This window comes from Cupressus sempervirens, chromosome 6, assembly GCF_028749045.1.
Source record: "Cupressus sempervirens isolate cs-2001-9-10 chromosome 6, ASM2874904v1, whole genome shotgun sequence".
Classification (NCBI taxonomy): Eukaryota; Viridiplantae; Streptophyta; class Pinopsida; order Cupressales; family Cupressaceae; genus Cupressus; species Cupressus sempervirens.
In genome coordinates, this window is record NC_143123.1 from 674,512,165 (window position 1) to 674,531,748 (window position 19,584).

Genomic DNA, 19,584 nt, shown 5'->3' on the forward strand with positions numbered 1-19,584 from the left:
AGGAGCCCTTTTTGAGACATCCTCCATATTTCATGTTTTCACCTTTTTTCACGTCTATGATAGTATTAAAAGTTTTGAAGGAAAGTTTTCAATTAGGATAAAGTACATAGTTTTTGGTATGAAATTATCTCACCAATAAAATAAAGTGAAGATTAATATAAAATAAATTAGGGATAAATGTAAGGGTAGAATTAGTAACAATTTAATTTATATACATGTCTCTAGTAACTATTTTAATTTTAATAACTAGTTACTAATAGCATTACAATAAAAATCTTAAGTTTTAATTTTAAACATTCAATTAATAACTCTATCATAATTACCAAGGTAACTATCAATTAAAATTAAAATTTAATGTAAAATACTTTAAAAAATCATCACAAATATTTTATACAATAATTTTCTAACTATACAATTATTTATTTATCTAACTATATAATTAATTTTTTTATCAATTATCAACAAGTACAAGCCACTACATGGGACTTGTTTATTTAGTAAGCAAATTGAATATATTAAATAGAAAATTACATGAGACCACCCACTTCCACAAATTGTGGGGCTTAAACTTTTAAGAATAAATATAACTACAAATTTCACGAGACGTTAGTGTTCCCATGCAAAATATCTAGGCATGATTAGCGATAGGAATTCTTTGTCAATATGAATGCAAGAAAAAGTACTAATTGATTACTTACTCTTCCTAAATTGAATATTAACAAACCAAAAATATCTTCATGTTTGAGATAAAGTTAGTGTTTCTTCATTTCCACATTGTTGCCCGAATAATTTTACGAGAGAATTAATTAAGATAATTAATGGGAAGACAAAGAGAGAGAGACAGACAAACAGACTATTTTCCACTATTTCAACATATTCTCTCTCCCTGTACTTTAACTTCTAGAGAGAAGTTTGGGTTTGAGTTTGGTTTTCTTTCTCCCCCACAAACTTTCTCTCTCCCCGTACTACTTCTCTCTACGTACTCAAACTTTTAGAGAGAAGTACGAGTTTGGGTTGCCTTCTTTCACTCAAATTTTCTCTCTCCACATACTAAAATACTCTCTCACTACGTACTCCAACTTCTTAACCAAATCCTAACCTGAATCCATTACAAATTGTGGGAACCTAGTAGAGTTTTATGTGGAAAAGAATCAACAGGTTGGGAAGTTGCCTCAATCTCTAGGTCGGCTTTCAAAGTTACAATATATGTATGTTACTTTCAATAATCTTGGAGGACTTGGCTTCGAATATTACTGTGTTGATGTTATAAATATAGCGGCCCAACAGAGTATTTGGGAGTCTTCATGCCAGAAGATTACCACAATGAGCCCATGTATTCTTCTCTTAATAGGTGATAGGTTGGTGATAAATGATGGTAACAATGAAGTGTGGAAGAATCGTGCTAATAATTATAATGCTCTGGTTTTTCTTGAGAGTGGGGAGTTGAGAATGGTGGATAACAATGGGTAGAGCTCTTGGTCGATAAATGATGATCCTTTGGTGAATCAGAACTACGAGACTTCTCTGAGCCCTGGATTACTTCCTTTCATTTAGCCAACATTTTCATCTCCTATGCAGGCCAACCTGCCAAATGGGCAGCTGGTGTTTAACCAACCTTTGGTTGGGGCAAATCCTTTGATTGAAGAAATTACAATTGTCAAAAGCAGTGTTGGTCATTATCTGTTCTTGATTATTTCTACAACTACTTTGCTTGTCGCCAACTTTCTTTTCTAGTGTTGGTTGAAAACATTGAATTTGGATTAGGAGTGAAGAATTGTGATTATAATAAGCAGTAGTGGGAATGTTCGATATTGGACTCTCTATGTTTTCTTTGCTTAATTTTCCCTTGTAATGGGGATGTGCTCCATCGATTGTCAATGTACAACTACCATTATAAATGTTTCAAATTAATGAATTGAAAAGAAGATACCAAACATCTTGTGTGCATCCGAAGATAGGAGGTTGAAGGTGAAGATTGTGGTTATTGAAACCAAGCTCAAGCTAGAGGAACACAAACTTTGACCTCAAAAGGTGCCAAACTATTTGACAGAATACATCATAAACATATGCTACTCATCCATTACAAGCTAGGCACATGAACCATCTAATTAAAGGTCTTCCTTGTAGATTTGCTGCTTTGATAGAACATAGACCAAGCACGAGAATTGTTTAATACAAGTTTTACATCTTTAGTTCAACCATAAATAGGGTACATGACATGTTTGACCAAATGTTTTTCACTCTCTAGGTGTGGCATCTTATGCAAGTTGAACAAGGCATGAGAACTATTTTAACAAAAAAAAGCCTCAATATACCCACAAGCATCCTAAAGCATGGGCGCTGAAATTTAATCTTTTCACATGGCATCCTAAAGAAGAGATGTCTAATACCGTAGAATGGTAGGAGGTTCTACATCAAGAGAACTACACTAAGTTCCAAAGGGAAGTGATCGGTGAAGCTGGTCAAATGTCCTGCCACTTCCATGACGTAACTGACTTGGAGTCAATTTAATTACAAAGCTAATCACATTTCTATGTGAATGCAAGGATTTTAAATATGCAATGTAAAACAAAAATTGAAAATCTTTGGTAAGAAACCCAACACCCATGACATTTCTTGGAACCATACACAAGGCATGTGCATTGTTTTAATTGAAGGCCAAATTCATGTGACCTGCGGCCTTGGAGGAGATTAACACATTCATCTGTACCCACCCTTTAACCCACAAAATTGTACAAGGCATATAAAAATTCAAATTTGTAGGTATATATATGAATATGCAAAGTGAAGGAGAGCAATTCTTGAACTCCTGCAAGTTACTGAAAAAGAAGACCTTGGGGAATATACCGATGATCGTAGAAGGTATTCCTATTAGAGAACACACTCAAGATCCAGACATATCTTCCATTTTTGAATGCATTGAACTTGGCAATAAAGAAATTTTAGATGCTAGCATTATGACGAGATTGAGGAGTCTCTCAACAACTTTGGACTCCTGTATTCAAAACTTACCAAGTTATGTCATAGAGTTAGATGAAGTTAGAAATAGACATGATCTATACAAGCTGAAAATGAAAATCTTAATCATCATTAAAAACAAGACTTTGGCTCAAGTCATCAAATCATTTAGAGCGTACAAGGAAAACTTGACTCAACTACTCACAACACCTATAGATCAAAGAGAAAGCTCAAGAAATATTAGTGATCATAGCTAAAGTTAGAAGTGCGTATGTCTAAAGTTGTCTTAGGTTTTATTTATTTATGTATTTTCTAGAAAGGTCAACTTTAGAATTAATTTTGGTTTTGGTCAATGTCTTAACTTTTTCTAACTTTATTTAAGCATTGAAAGTTAGAGTTGGTTACAAACTATCTTCAGAGTAGCCCAAACTCTAACTTTTTGATCAGTTACGAACTCGAAAGGTTAGTTATTCTAGAATAGCTATAAATTTCTGAATCTTAATGTAATAAGGGACTTTTTTGGACTTGGAGACAGGGAACACTTATGTTTTGATAACAAGGCAATTTTTGGAAAGTGTGTTCAATTGTTGTTCTTGTAATCAGTCTTTTCTTATGTTCTTGGTGCTAAGAAATAAAGAAAGTACACTTTGCGTTCTCTCTTTCTTCATCTTTGAAATGTTGAAATATTGATTCTTCCTTTGTAATGGATGTTTTCACGGCATCGTGCAAATGCTCATGAATGATCGAATCAGCATTGTGTCAGTGATAGCTCTCAAGTGTAGTTTTTTATTGTTTTCATTAATAGTTTACATTGATTTCATGGAAACATTGACGTTGTGTGGTGCATTCGTCATCAATAGTTTCCTTTCTTTATTCTAAGTTGTAATCATCTTTATTGAAAAATAAAATAAAAAAATTATCGAATCAGCATTGTGTCAGTGATAGCTCTCAAGTGTAGTTTTTTATTGTTTTCATTAATAGTTTACATTGATTTCATGGAAACATTGAAGTTGTGTGGTGCATTCGTCATCAATAGTTTCCTTTCTTTATTCTAAGTTGTAATCATCTTTATTGAAAAATAAAATAAAAAAATTACAAGGGAGTTGCCCCTCTAAACGCAAAGGAAAGCCGAATATCAAGGGCCTATCCAACTGTTAGAGAAATTGATTTGCCACACACTCCATTGGGCTAAATCGTGTATTTCCTAAGTGAAAAATTTGTTTACCAATAGATTTTTGGCGACTCTACTAGGGAGACTGAATGAGAAAAGTTTGACAGTTGCATGTGATGAAGCACAATGGTGCTACCACGTGAGAAAAATTTTCCTGTTCTCCAACCAAACCTTGGCTTCCAAGACACCCAGGAGGATATTATTTTAGACTTGAAAACTCTAGCCTGGAGGTGTAGAAAAAGTGCATAGCAATATCGTCAAGTAAATCAAGTTCTTGAAGAAGAAGAAGAATTTGGAGAAATATTGCGAAGAGCTCCTATTGGTCAGAATGTTGTAGTCGTTGAAAGAATACTAGTTATTCCAAGAAGAAATAAGCAGAATCTTGGTCACATCCAAGGGAAAATAAATAATAACCAATAAGTTGGTTGACAAAACATACACCCGAGTAGACAAACAAAAGGGTCTGCTAGACAAAGATTTTGAAGCCCTTCAAAAGTATATTTTAAGCCAATTACTCCTAAGAAGAAGTAGATTTTAAGCTGGTTACTCCTAAGAAGAAGAAGAAGAAGGTTAAGTCTATTAGTAGATCATCTTCACCACCAAAGGATATTGTTTCTCCTGTGCCTTTTCAAGCTCTGATCCTACCAGGTACACTTGTACCTCTAGCTATAAATTTGTAGCCTTTGAACATCATTCTTCCAGCCATGGCACATCAAGCACTGTAGCAACTGGTCCCATGGGGATCCGCTATTGGTCCATTAGCTTTAGGGAACTAGTTGCATGACATGCTCGTTGGCTCCCAAAAAATTCTTCCTAAGTTTTTCAGAGATGAAAAAGTTACTACTGATCAACACATCAGTCCATTTTTTACAGCAAGAAGGGTTCTTGCAATTCAACATGAAGATGTTTTTGTTCATCTTTTTGTTGAAACACTCACAGAAGCCATAGCTGAATGGTTTGGTTAGCTACCAACTGGATTAGTGACTTCTTGGGCAACCTTGATTCAAGCTTTCAAGAGGAGATTTAAAATTGTCGAAGATGAACATTTTCTTCTCTCCTAGTTAACTCAAATGAAGAAGGAAATTCATGAGCCCATTCAAAAATTCATTGCTTGTTTTAACTAGATAGTGAACCAAATCCTCACCAACAAAAGACCCACTAAGAAAAATCAAATGACCTTCTTCATCAGTGCTCAACCTTCTGATGTAAGTTTTTAAATGCGATGGGCAAGAGCTACTAATCTAGCAAACACACAAACTCTAGCCATCAAGGTGGAAGCTAACTTGCTTAATTTTGATAAATGGAGTCGTGATCTATGAAAAGGGAAGGGTCAAAAAACTCCCATTACCACCACTGACCCTTTATATCAAAAATTAGCTAATGATGTGTTACAAATCAATAAGGAGTTGCCTCACAATTCTCTGCCATTGTATCAAGGTATTCCAAGGAGGAATTATATGCCATATCAACAAAATAGACAACCTAAATGGCTACCCCAACCAACACCCAGATTAGCCATCGAGCATCCTGCATCATCTAGTAATCAAGCTGCTATGTGTGATTACCACTCGATGATAGACCATGATGGTGCAAGTTGTCTCGAGATGGCCATATTCATGTAGATGCATTTGACAGCTAAGAATATAGAAGAATATGTGGCCCCTAAAGATGTAATAGAACCTACTATTGGGTCCTCTTCCATAAATTTTCTAGAATATGAATCTGATGGTGAGAAAGCTAAAGATATTAACAATCATTATTGCAATGCATCTACACCAAATTGGAGATAGAGATTAATAGAGAAGTGGGGAAAAGAAGCTAAGGATAAAACCTCTGATGAGATTGCTAAATGAATTCTATCTCGCAAGCATACTCCAGAAGAGCCTTCACAAGAAAAGGAAGAAAATAATGTCAAATCCTCTTCCATTGTTGAAGACTCTTTTGATTTTATTGATCATTGTAAGAAGACCAAAGTACAAATTTCTCAGTTGGACTACCTAAAAGCCAACCCGCATCAGTTAAAAAGCATGATTCAATGTGTTGGTAAAGGAAAAGGTTCACCTGAGATCAGATATTTCTTTAGAGGAAGAAAATCTGCAAGGGCTCATGACTAAGAAAGAATCACTTGTTGCAGCTTCTATGTTAGAGAAACTCGATCCCTTTTATGTTTCCCTTTATATAGTTGGATGCAAGTTAAGCAATTGTATCATTGATTCTAGTGCATCTGATAATGTTATGCCTTCGAAGGTGGACCATGCCCTAGGCCTCTCACTAAATAAACCATCAGGAAAAGTGCAATCTATGGAGGTGAAACAAGTTCCATTGGTTGGCCAGTTAAAAGATGCTCAAGTAGCACTTGCAACACATCCTAAAAAGAAGTTAAAATTGAATATCTTGGTCACTGATATCCGAGCCAGTTATGGGATGCTATTGAGTAGAGGTTTTTGCAAAGATCTTAGTGATGAAATCAAGATGGACATGTCTCATGCCCTTATCCTAATTGGAGATTAAAAAAAGTTAAACTCAATCCTGAACCTAAAGCTAAATATACAGTCTTGAAATTGAATGATCCAAGGGCTGAAATATTATATGTTGATGCTAGACATGGAACATATATGATGACATCCACTAAAGAAGATGTAACTGAGCCTCTTATTCCTAATATAACCAATGAATTGTGGTCAATGGAGTTTGATGAAAGTTCTTCTTCTAGTTCAGGTGTTGGGATAGTGTTGATGTCATCGAAAGGGAAGAAGTTCCTAAAAGTCTATAAGTTGGTTTTTGAGACCACTAATAATACCATAGAATATTAAGCTCTTATACTTAGCTTTGAATATGCTGAAGAAAAAGGGATCAAATAACTCAAGGTATCAGGAGATGTAGAAGTAGTTGTTAACAAGGTGTGAAGGAAATATCAAACAAAGAATGCCAAACTGAAGGCATATAGAAATAGAGTGTGGGATGAGATTGAGCATTTTGATGCTTTTTCTTTATCTGCTATCCCTCGTGAACAAAATTCCAAAGAAGACTATCTTGCAGTATTTGCCTCTCTCCTTATTCCTCATCCTAAGTTCAACAGAGATTTTTACATAGTAGAGATTATTCATAGACCCAGTGTGCCAGATAATGATCAACACTGACAAGTCTTTGATGATGATGGTAAAATTATTGCATTTCTAGAGGGACGCCCTCCATTTTTAGATTTGAATTTTGAAGGATCATATAATCATAATGGAACACCAGGAGATAACCTTGAGATTATTCAACTACAAGGTAATGTTATTTCGAGAGTATTAGTCACCCTTGAGAGTCTTTTTGATAAAGAAGATAGAAGGAAAGAGAAAGTTGAAGATACTAAATCTTCTAATTCTTTGGGTTATGAGAAGGTAAATATTGGTTCTGAAGAAATTCCAAAGATGGTCCTAATAGGGAAAGACTTGTCATCAGAAGAGAAAGAAGAATTCATGAATTTGTTGAAAGCTTACCAAGATGTTTTTGCTTGGGGTTATGAAGATTTAAAGGAATTCATGAATGGAAAATTTAAACATTAGATTCCTTTGAAACTTGGTTCAACTCCCTCCTAATAAAAACAAAGGCAAATCAATCTGAAGGTTGTTGATGCTATATTCAATGAAGTTGATAAAATGCTTAAAGCAAAGATTATCTACCCTATCCACCATTCAATGTGGGTAGCCAATATTGTCCCAGTCAGGAAGAAGAATGATGAGATAAGAATATGTGTTGACTTATGAAATTTGAATTGGGCATCAGTTAAGGATGATTATGGTCTCCCTGCCATGGATCATATTTTGCATTTGGTATCTAGTTCTAACCTCATGTCAATGTTAGATGGTTTCTCCAATTATAATCAGATCAGTGTTGCATAGGAAGATCAACATTAAACATTTTTTACCACTCCATGGGGTATCTTTGCCTACAATCGTATGCCTTTGGTTTGATAAATGTCAAAGCCACCTTTCAATGGGCAATAGATCATTCATTTGTAGATCTCAAGAATAAGATCATTGTCATGTATCTTGATGATCTTACAGTGTTTTCAAAACATAGAAGAGATCATGTGCATCATCTAGAATCTATCTTGCATTGATGTCAAACCCATGGCATCTCACTGAATCCTAGGAAATCTATATTTGGAGTGAAAAAAGGAAAATTACTTGGACATATTGTCTCCAAAGAAGGTATTTGGATAGATCTTAAAAGGGTGAAGGCTATCCAATAGTTATCACTTCCCATGAGTAAACTAGGGGTCAGGTCTTTCTTTGGGCAGATAAACTCATAAGGAGGTTTGTACCATACTTCCCTGAGATTACAAAATCAATTATGGATATGGTGAAAGGGAATACAAATTTTAAATGGATGAAGGAAGGTAAGACTTCTTTTGAACAAATCAAGAGTGTGATTGCTAATGCCCCTAACCTTTCTTGTCTAGATTTTTCTAAAAGAAATTCATCTATATTGTTATGCATCTAAGAACACTTTATCTGCTATACTCACTCAAACTGACAAAGAAAATGTTGAGGCCCCAATAGCATTCATGAATGTCCCTCTTAAGAAACATGAATTGAAATATTCTTTAGTTAGAGCAGTGAAAAAAATTAGGTGCTACATCCTAAACTCTCACTCCAAAGCATTTGTTCTTGATTCGGCGATGAAGACTTTTCTAACACAACAAGAGATCGGTGTGAACAAAAGGGCCTCCTGGATAGCTAAAGTACAAGAAAATGATCTTGATATCAAACCTATGGATCTTGTTAGAGGAAAAGGTTTGTGTAAAGCTATCATGGAAGGATCTTCTAGAGATGAAGAAGAGGCTGAGAAAGAAATACCATTAGTTTTATTCATTGGTAATGTTGATGACTGGTTTTCCAATATTGCTTATTTTTTGACATATGAAGAATGCATAGCTCATTTATCACCCAAAGAAAAGAGGACCTTAAAATTGAAATCTGCAAAGTACATTATCTGGGGTGACATGTTGTACAAGAAGGGGATAGATAGTACCTTCTTGAGATGTGTAGATTCTAAGCAAAGGAAGGAGTTGCTTCAATTGTTTCATAATGAAGCATGTGGAGGTCATTACTCAACATTGGTAATAGCCTATAAAATTCTAAGAAACTATTTTTATTGGCCTAGAATGTTCAAATATGTAGAATAATGGGTCAAGAGGTGTGACTCTTGTCAATATTTCAAAGGAAGAGTCCAATTAGCAACACTTCCTTTGAAACCAATAGCGATCGAAGAACCCTTTCAACAATGGGGTTTGGAATTTATTGGTCCTATCCATCCTTCATCTACTACTGGACATACTCACATTTTAATGGCAACTAATTATTTCACCAAGTGGGTAGAGGCCATTCCAGTCAAGCAAACAACTTTAGAAGTGGTGTGTAGTTTCATCAAGAAAAATATCTTGGTTAGGTTTGGTGTTCCTAACAAGATTTTTATCGATAATGCTACAAAATTCTCCTCTCAAGAGATATCAGCCTTCTTCTATCAATATGGAACCATTCTCTCTCACTCCTTAGATTATTTCACACAAAGAAACGATCAAGCGGAATTGAGCAATAAAAATATTATGTCCATTGTGCGAAAATTGATAGATGTTAATCAGAGGTCTTGGCACAAACACTTGTATGATGCACTTTGGGTAGATCATACTACTAAGAAGAGGGAAATAGGACTATCACCCTTTGGAATCTTATATGGTACCGAAGCAATTTTCCCCCTTCCTCTAGAATTGTTTGTTTTGAAGTTACAAAATGCTATTGAAAACCATAAATTCAAAGATGCTCTTGAAAAAAGAATATTATATTTGACCAAACTGGAAGAGGAAAGAGAAGTGGTTGTAGACAAGATACGAGAACATTAGTCCCAATTTAACAAGTTGTTTGATAAGAAAGCTAAACAGAGGTTCTTCCAAGAAAGGGATCTTGTCTTACTTTGGGATAAGCATAGAGAGCCAAAAGATCTACATGGAAAGTTTGACTCCTTATGGAGAGGCCCATTCTAGATTAAAGAGACCTATGTGGAAAAAATTCTCTCATTTTATCATATCTCAGTGGTACTCAATTGCCCTTTCCTTACAATGGGCAACATTTGAAACATTATTATCAGTAAGGCGTGTAGTCTGCAACATTGTACATATCTTAGTTAGTATTTTTTGTTGTGTCTTCCTTTCTTTTCTGTTTGGTCGTCTACCCAATTTTTTTGTGCTTAGTCTCTTTTTCCTAAATTTATCTCCTTTTGGACTCTATATCCCTTATGATAAAGCATTTATCTTTCTTAACTCTAGGTTCATTCAGCGTGCTACACAATTCTTGTCCCTAGATAGAGCCAGTTGTTGCCTAGATAATTTTATGAGAGAGAATTAATTAAGATAATTAATGGGACTGACTGAGAGAGAGATAAACTATTTTCCACTATTTCAACATATTCTCTCTCCCTGTACTTTAACTTTTAGAGAGAATTTTGGGTTTGAGTTTGGTTTGCTTTCTCCCCCACAAACTTTCTCTCTCCCTATACTACCTCTTACTCAAACTTTTAGAGAGAAGTATAGGTTTGGGTTGCCTTCTCTCACTCAAATTTTCTCTCTCCATGTACTAAAATACTCTCTCACTACATAGTCCAACTTTTTAACCCAATCCTAACCCAAATATATTACAAATTGTGGGAACGTAGAAGAGTTTTATGTGGAAAAGAATCAGTGGGTTGGGAAGTTGCCTCGATATATGGGTCAGCTTTCAAAGTTATAATATATGTATGTTACTTTCAATAATATTGGAGGACTTGGCTTTTAATGTTTTTGTGTTGATGTTATAAATATAGTGGCCGAGTAGAGCATTTGGGGGTCTCCATGCTAGACAGTTACCACAACAAGCCCATGTATTCTTCTCTTAATAGATGATGGGTTGGTGATAAATGATGGTAAGAATGAAGTGTGGAACAATCGTGCCAATAATTATAACACTTTGGTTTTTCTTGAGAGTGGGGAGTTGAGAATGGTGGATAAAAATGGGCAGAGCTCTTGGTCAGTAAATGATGATCCTTTGGTGAATCAAAACTATGGGGCTTCTCTAAGCCCTAGATTACTTCCTTTCATTCAGCTTGCATTTTCATCTCCTTTGTAGGCCAACCTGCCAAATGGACAACTGATGTTTAACCAACTTTTGGTTGGGGCAAATCCTTTGATTGAAGCAAGTATAATTGTCAAAAGCAGTGCTGGTCATTATCTGATCCTAGTTATTTCTACAACTGCTGTGCTTGTCGCCAAATTTCTTTTCTAGTGTTGGTTGAAAACATTGAATTTGGATTTGGAGTGAAGAATTGCGATTATAATAAACAATAGTGGGAATGTTCGATATTGGACTCTCTATGTTTTCTTCACTTAATTTTCCCTTGTAATGGGGACATGCTCCATCGATTGTCAATGTCCAACTACCATTATAAATGTTTTGAATTAACGAATAGAAAATAAGATACCAAACATCTTGTGTGCATCCAAAGATAGGAGGTTGAAGGTGAAGATTGTGGTTATTGAAACCAAGCTTGAGCTAGAGGAACACAAACTTTGACCTCAAAAGGCACCAAACTATTTGACAGAATACCTCATAAATAGGCATGTGAACCATCTAATTAAAGGTCCTTGCAGATCTGCGACTTTGATAGAACATAGATCAAGCACAAGAGTTGTTTAATACATTTTTTACATCTTCAGTTCAACCATAAATAGGGTACATGACATGTTTAACCAAATGTTTTTCACTCTACAGGCATGACATCTTATGCAAACTGAACAAGGCATGAGAACTGTTTTAACAAAAAAAAGCCTCAATATACCCACAAGCATCCTAAAGCATGGGCGCTGAAATTTAATCTTTTCACATGGCATCCTAAAGAAGAGACGTCTAATACTACATAATGGTGGGAGGTTCTACATAAAGAGAACTGCGCTAAGTTCTAAAGGGAAGTGATCGGTGAAGCTAGTCAAATATCCTACCACTTCCATGACATAACTGACTTGGAGTATTTTCCATTACAAAGCTGATCACATTTCCATGTGAATGCGTGGATTTTGAATATGCAATGTAAAACAAAAATTGAAAATCTTTGAGAAGAAACCCAACACCCATGACATTTCTTGGAACCATAAAAAAGGCATGTGCATTATTTTAATTGAAGGCTAGATTCATGTAACCTGTGACCTTGGAGGAGATTAATGCATTCATTTGTACCCACCCTTCAAACGTAAACCTGTACAAGGCATATAAAACTCCAAATATGTAGGTATATATATGAATATGCAGAGTGAAGGAGAGCAATTCTTAAACTCCTGCAAGTTACTGAAAAAGAAGACCTTGGGGAATATACCGATGATCATAGAAGGTATTCCTATTAGAGAACACACTCAAGATTCAGACATATCTTCCATTTTGGAATGCATAGAAGCAAAAATCAGCATCGAACTTGGCAATAAACAAAGTTCAAATGCTAGCATTATGATGAGGTTGAGCAGTTTCTCAATGGTTTTGGACTCTTGTATTCAAAACTTACCAGGTTATGTCATAGAGTTGGATGAAGTCAGAAAGAGACATGATCTGTGCAAGCTAAAAATGCAAATCTTAATCATCATTAAAAACAAGACTTTGGCTTAGGTTATCAAATCATTTAGAGTATACAAGGAAAACTTGACTCAGCTACTCACAACACCTATAGATCAAAGAGCAAGCTCAAGAAATATTAGTGATCATAGTTAAAGTTAGAAGTGCATATATCTAAAGTTGTCTCAAGTTTGATTTATTTATGTATTTTGTAAAAAGGTCAACTTTAGAATTAATTTTGGTTTTAGTCAATGTCTTAACTTTTCCTAACTTTAGTTAAGCATTGAAAGTTAGAGTTGGTTACGAACTATCTTCGGAGTAGCCCAAACTCTAACTTTTTGAGTAGTTATGAACCCGAAAGGTTAGTTATTCTAGAATAGCTATAAATTTCTAGATCTCAATGTAATAAGGGACTTTTTTGGACTCGAAGACAGGGAACACTTATGTTTTGATAACAAAGCAATTTTTGGAAAGTGTGTACAATTGTTGTTCTTGTAATCAGTCTTTTCTTATGTTCTTGGTGCTAAGAAATAAAGAAAGTACACTTTGTGTTCTCTCTTTCTTCATATCTGAAACATTGAAATATTGATTCTTCATTTCTAATGGATGTTTTCACGGTATAGTGCAAATGCTCATGAATGATCGAATCAACATTGTGTCAGTGATAGCTCTCAAGCGTAGTTCTTGATTGTTTTCATTAACAGTTTACATTGATTTTATGGAAACATTGAAGTCGTGTGGTGCATTCATCATCAGTAGTTTCCTTTCTTTATTCTAAGTTGTAATCATCTTTATTGAAAAATCAAAAAAATTATTTTACGAGGGAGCTGCCCCTCTAAACGCAGAGGAAGGCCAAATATCAAGGGCCTATCCAACTGTTGGAGAAATTGATTTGCCACATAGTCCATTGGGCTAAATCATGTATTTCTTAAGTGACAAATATGTTTACCAACACACACTTAGTAATAGCTAGCTAAAGATATAATAAAGAGAGAGAAAATTAGAGTGTGATGAAAATGTGGAACAATTCAATTTTAGAAAAAAATTGCAAAATTGTTAGATGAAGTTGCACATTCTATTATTTTTAGAAAATGAAAAAATCACGTGTGAAAAATCTTATTTAATTTTATTAATACATGATTTTAATTTTTAGAATAAATTTATTTAATAAAATACAAAAGCCAAAAAAATTATTGTTAAGGAAGTTCTTAATTTATTTTTTTAAAAACTTAAGTGAAACTTCTTAAAATCTTATTTTTGCACACTAGAATTCTTGCTTATTTTATTTTATTAAATAATTTGTTCTTAATAATTTAAGAAACATAATAAAATTATTAAATATTTTAAAAATATTATGTTTTTTAATAATATATTTTATTTCATTTTCTTTTATTTTTCATCTAATATGCAAGTTTCGAATGTCAATAAATATAAATTATGTTTTGTTGTGCATGACTATTTTTTTCTATTTTCTTTTGATTTTTTTCAAAACCATCATTTGTTTACAAAATTTCTTATTTTATGATAGCCAATGAAACTATAAGATTTGTAAAATATCAATAGAGAGTTTCATTAAGAAAAATTAATAAATATGATCAAATTTATAAGATATAAAAAAATATGATTTACATAAATTTTATAAAATATAATATTGATATAATATATGTTTTTGGTACTCTCTTTTCAAGTTTTTTTCGAATTTAGTTATTTATTTATTTTTAATAATTTTTTCACATTACAAATTGATTTTAATACTTAGAATTGGGATAATCTCATTAAATGACAAATTTTAATAGCATTTATAATATGTTTAAAAAAATTAATCATAATAGATTAATAAATATAATAAAATATGTGAAGTCTGAATAGATATACTATGATCGAAACCTGATTCAATAAAACATCTCCACCACACATGCACATAAATTCTTTGGTAGAAAATCTTTTTTTAAAATCTTTAGTTTCAAATAATTTGTCTTCAAATGCTTTCTTGGAAGAAGTAGGTCAATAAAGAGTTTGTGAAAAAAATAAAAAGTAGGATTAAAGTTTAATTTTTAGAAATGTCTAAATTTATGATTTTTTAAGAGCAAATCAAAAAAATTAAAAAATTGGTGAGTACTATCAAAAAGTTAAATTTTAAGAGCTTTGCTCTCACAAATAGCCTATCGGCTCAAAAATAGTAGAAAAGAAAAAATTTACATTATTAGTCCCGCCTATATAGTCGGAGACTTATGTTTTGGCTTCATTTTGTATTATTAGTTTGTCTCTGTTGTAAATTACATTTGTAATGTTTTACATTTCTCGTATGTTATAATTTGTTTTTTAAAGGCTATTCCTTTTTTCTCACTGGTTCCTCCTATTTTTGCTGGTGGTTTTTTTAATTTTTCTTTTCAAAAATTCAAAAGATTTCTTTTTGCTATTATTTGCCTCTATTTTAGAAATATTAATTACATTTGTAATGTTTCACAGTTATCTTATTTTTATTTTTATTTTTTAAGATCTATTTCTTTTTCCTAATTGGTTCCTCATTTTTTTGTTAATATTTTTTATTTTTCCTTTTAAAAATTTAAAATGTTTCTCATGCCACCAATAAAAAATAAGGAAATGAAATATTTTTTACATTTCTTTAAAAATTTCCAAAATAAATATTTCTACATAGAAACACTAGTACATTATTTGTATCTAAAGTCAATAATAAAGAACTAAGACTGAAAAAATGAAAAAAAATCTTTATATACTTTAATTTTTTTTACGTTAAATGGCTGCCCTAGAAAAACCATTTATAAACCAAGTTATATGACTATTGTATATCTATTAAATTATTAGTGAAACTTGTATACACTACATACTTTCTTTAAATAATACCACAATTTCTCAAAGTTATAAAGCACATTTCTTTTTTTTTTCTTTTTTTAAATTAGGCAGGACTCAAGTTGTATCACAACTCTTGTTTATTACTCTAATCATAGATCTATATACAATAAACTATAATCATTTGACATCATCTCATATTTAATTATTTTGAACAATTACTCATAAACAATTTCAATTACCATCCTAGAACATCTATATGTCTAAAGTTTGTTATTTACAAGATCCTACCTTGTGTTATAAAACTATCCCTTTTTTTGATGAATAGACCTTTTCCATAAATTAAAACTTAAAAATACATAAAATAAAACAAAGATTATATGTTTACAATTAACACAAGTTTGCATAAAAGAATGATAGTTTATTTACTTGAAATGTGCTAACATTGGTTTAAAAGAATTGGTCTCCTAATGGCTTCTTTTCTTCTCTCTCTCACAATTCCTCATGGTTGTGCAAGAGCACTAAAGCTAATGAATAATCATCAACAAGTGACACATAACGGAAAATACTTGTCGTTATCATTGTAACAATTAGAAATAGTAATGCAATTTAATTATAATTGTAATAAATGAAAATTATATGTATTGTAATTAGTTTAATTTTTTTTAATTATATTAGAAATAACATACATTGTAATATTAACATCGAACATAAAAATTGTATGTAATTAGGATTAAGGTCTTATGTTTTAGTTAGTCTGCTATGGTTTGTCTTGGTGTAATTATCTCTTGTCATACAACTCTTTTGCCTTAATTTAAAATATCTAACATAAATTGTTAGATTGTTCAAATATTGTTAAAAATATATATAATGATAAAATTTATTTTATTATTAAAATAGTATTTCTTTTTGAAAAATAATTGATTATTTTATTAAATAATAAATAATAATAATATCTAAAAAATTTAAAATTGCTACAATTAATTCACATATTGATCAATATTTTCATACTAAAGAAATGTATCTACTAAATTTTTTAACAACTGATATACAAACAACAAAATAATTATTAAATACTTATTCATATTTTAACTACTCATTCTTGAAATTATTTAATAAAATAAAAAGAATTATAAAATATAAAATATAAATTTATGAATTGACTTACATATAAGACCTATGAAAAATATTTTTAGAAATTATAAAGTTAAAAAATATGCTTTAAGAATTTAAAAAGTATAAAAAATATGATAAAATTTAAAACATAATAAATTCTGATTGGTAAAAACTATTTTATTTAATCATCAATTCTATAAAATGATACAATAGAACTTAGTCTAGAAAAGTACTAATTAACCTACCTAATACGATTTATAAGATCACAAATAATATAAACCTTAATCAATTTGATGTAACTAAGTCAAAATTATAAAGTTGGGCATATGGTTATGGTTTATAGCCTAAAGTATAAAAATAGGAAAACTTGTCTAGTTGACAACATATTCTCTATGTATTCCACCGATGAAATAGTAATAAGTTTTAGTGGTTGGTTTTAGGAGTTTTTGCAACCAACCACTAAAACTGATTACTTAGATAGGGGTTTTTGTTTTACATTCCATGTGTAGATGAAAATTTGATGTCTCAATTTCAATAATAGTTATGCAATAGAGGGATGGAAATAATAATAAAGTTTTCTAGATTTCACTTGTTTGTTTTCATACTATAATTTTAAATGTTCTTTGAAGTTTTGGCATACTCCATAGAAACTAATTCAATTAGATTGTGAAGGAAAAACATGTTTTAATATGTAAAACTAATTTGGTTTTGATCTGCATATTATCTTTCTTAACTTTTGCATGTTCTTAAATAGGTTGACTCTCAGCTTAGAGTCAGTCATTTTGAAATTGATTCAAATTGGTCATGAAGGCAAATGTTAATAGTTTGCAAATCAATTTGGTAAATAATTTTGGATGTTGAATTCATGGTTAACATGAAAGGAACAACCCAATATGCAAGAATAGACTAGGGAGAATAGAAACCAATTATAATGATTAGTATTGATTAAAATTCTATTTGGTATTGATCCAAAGTAATTGGATTTGGAAAAGTTATGGATATCATATCTATGAAGATCGGACACACATGGTATCGATATGGTTTGTTGGGATTTAGACAACAGATTTTCTTTTTGAATGGAACTCCTATGTGCGGATTTCATTAAAGTGTAAAGTTTCTCCTTATCAATGGTCCACACTAACTTTCTTTCTTTCATGGCACCTTTTGTTCTCCTTTATGTAGATTGGAACTTTCTCTTTCTTTTTCTTTTTCCTCAAAACTCCTCACCATCATTGCAATCTATGGGATGACATCTTTTTGAAGCAGTTTCTTAAAAAATTAAGGTGTGTTCTCTATGTTTCCATGTTTTGCATATTTTCTACTAGGACAATTCCAACCATAATTTATTATTAAAGTATCCCTAATCTTTATGCATGCCCTTAGCTTGGTTGAGAAGGATTGTGGAATATAGTAAAAACCTACCAATCACATTATCTTGACATTTATAAAGAGGTATAACTATGATTGCATGCAATATATTTTGGAAATATCAGACAATCAAGGATTTCTATGAGGCATTCTATCAAATATTTCACTGACCTTGACTATGCTTATGCATTTAACATACACACATGCAACATTTCTTACTGCAATTAATAGAACAAAGATGTTAAACTAAAATTGAAACATAATAGAAATATTTTTTAGGTTGATGTTGATAGTTTAATTTTTTTTACAAGTTCTTAAAGAGAATTCATTCAAAGGATAAGGAATACATGAATAGATTGACTCTAGTCAATGAATTTCCATTGACCTAAAATCATTTTACAATAAAAAAAATTTATTCATATTCATGATTCTATATGCTCATTTACTTTGAAATAAATGTTCCTTTTAGAAGACGAATTCTCCTCAAAATGGGAGAAAAATGTGATGAAGGGTGCTCCCCTTAATACCACAAACACATAATAGTAATACATAAACTGTCATGCCCAAACTACGAGGGCAAAACACAATTTTTTTTTTTTTTTAAAATTATAATTATTAATTAAAGTGCTTAAGATGAAAAGATTGTGATAACAGTTAAAATACAAGTTCTCTACATTACGTCTTAAGATTATAAACATGAGGACGATTACATCGTTAAGGTTTTGAAACTTTTGTTATAAGATTGATATTGTAAACTTATGTTCTTACATTTCTTATACAACATTATAGTAAAAGTTATTTCGAAAAAAAGATGTAGTTGACTACAAAATTAGTTTAATGAAACAACTAAGCAAATAACATTGACATTAAAACTTATTTTAAATAGACAACAACCTGAAGTCTAAACTTAATTAGCACTCAAAAATTCTGACTTACTTCCATACCAAAACTAAATACATTTAAAAATTAATTAAAAGAAATCAAATCTAAATTAACGATTATATCCATAATATCTAAGAATTGAATGAATCGAAATCGAAAAAACTAACTTACATCTATAATTTTAAATTAAGACTAATTGATTTCTTATTATACCCATTACTTAATTAACATTATATCTACTTATTGATTTTTAAATTATTTAAGGAAACTTTCTAGATTTAATACTTTCTATAAGGAACCAAACTAATCTATTAACTAACACTTAACAAAATACGAGCAATTAAACTAAACTAATTTTAAACTAAAACTCTTATGAATTAACATATATCTTTAAAACAATTAACATTAAAACAAACATAGAAATCAATTAACTAAGATTATTAATATATAACAAATGACAAACAATAACTAACATAAAACTTAAATAAATTAACTTAACACTAATTTAAAATTTTAATCACTAACTTATTTTAACATTAACTAAGACACAAATTAAATTTAATAAACTAACTATTAAAACAACTTTTAAAACATACTAATTAAATCTAATATAACTAACTAAAAATAAATAACTAAAACTAATTACTAGCTAATCTAAGA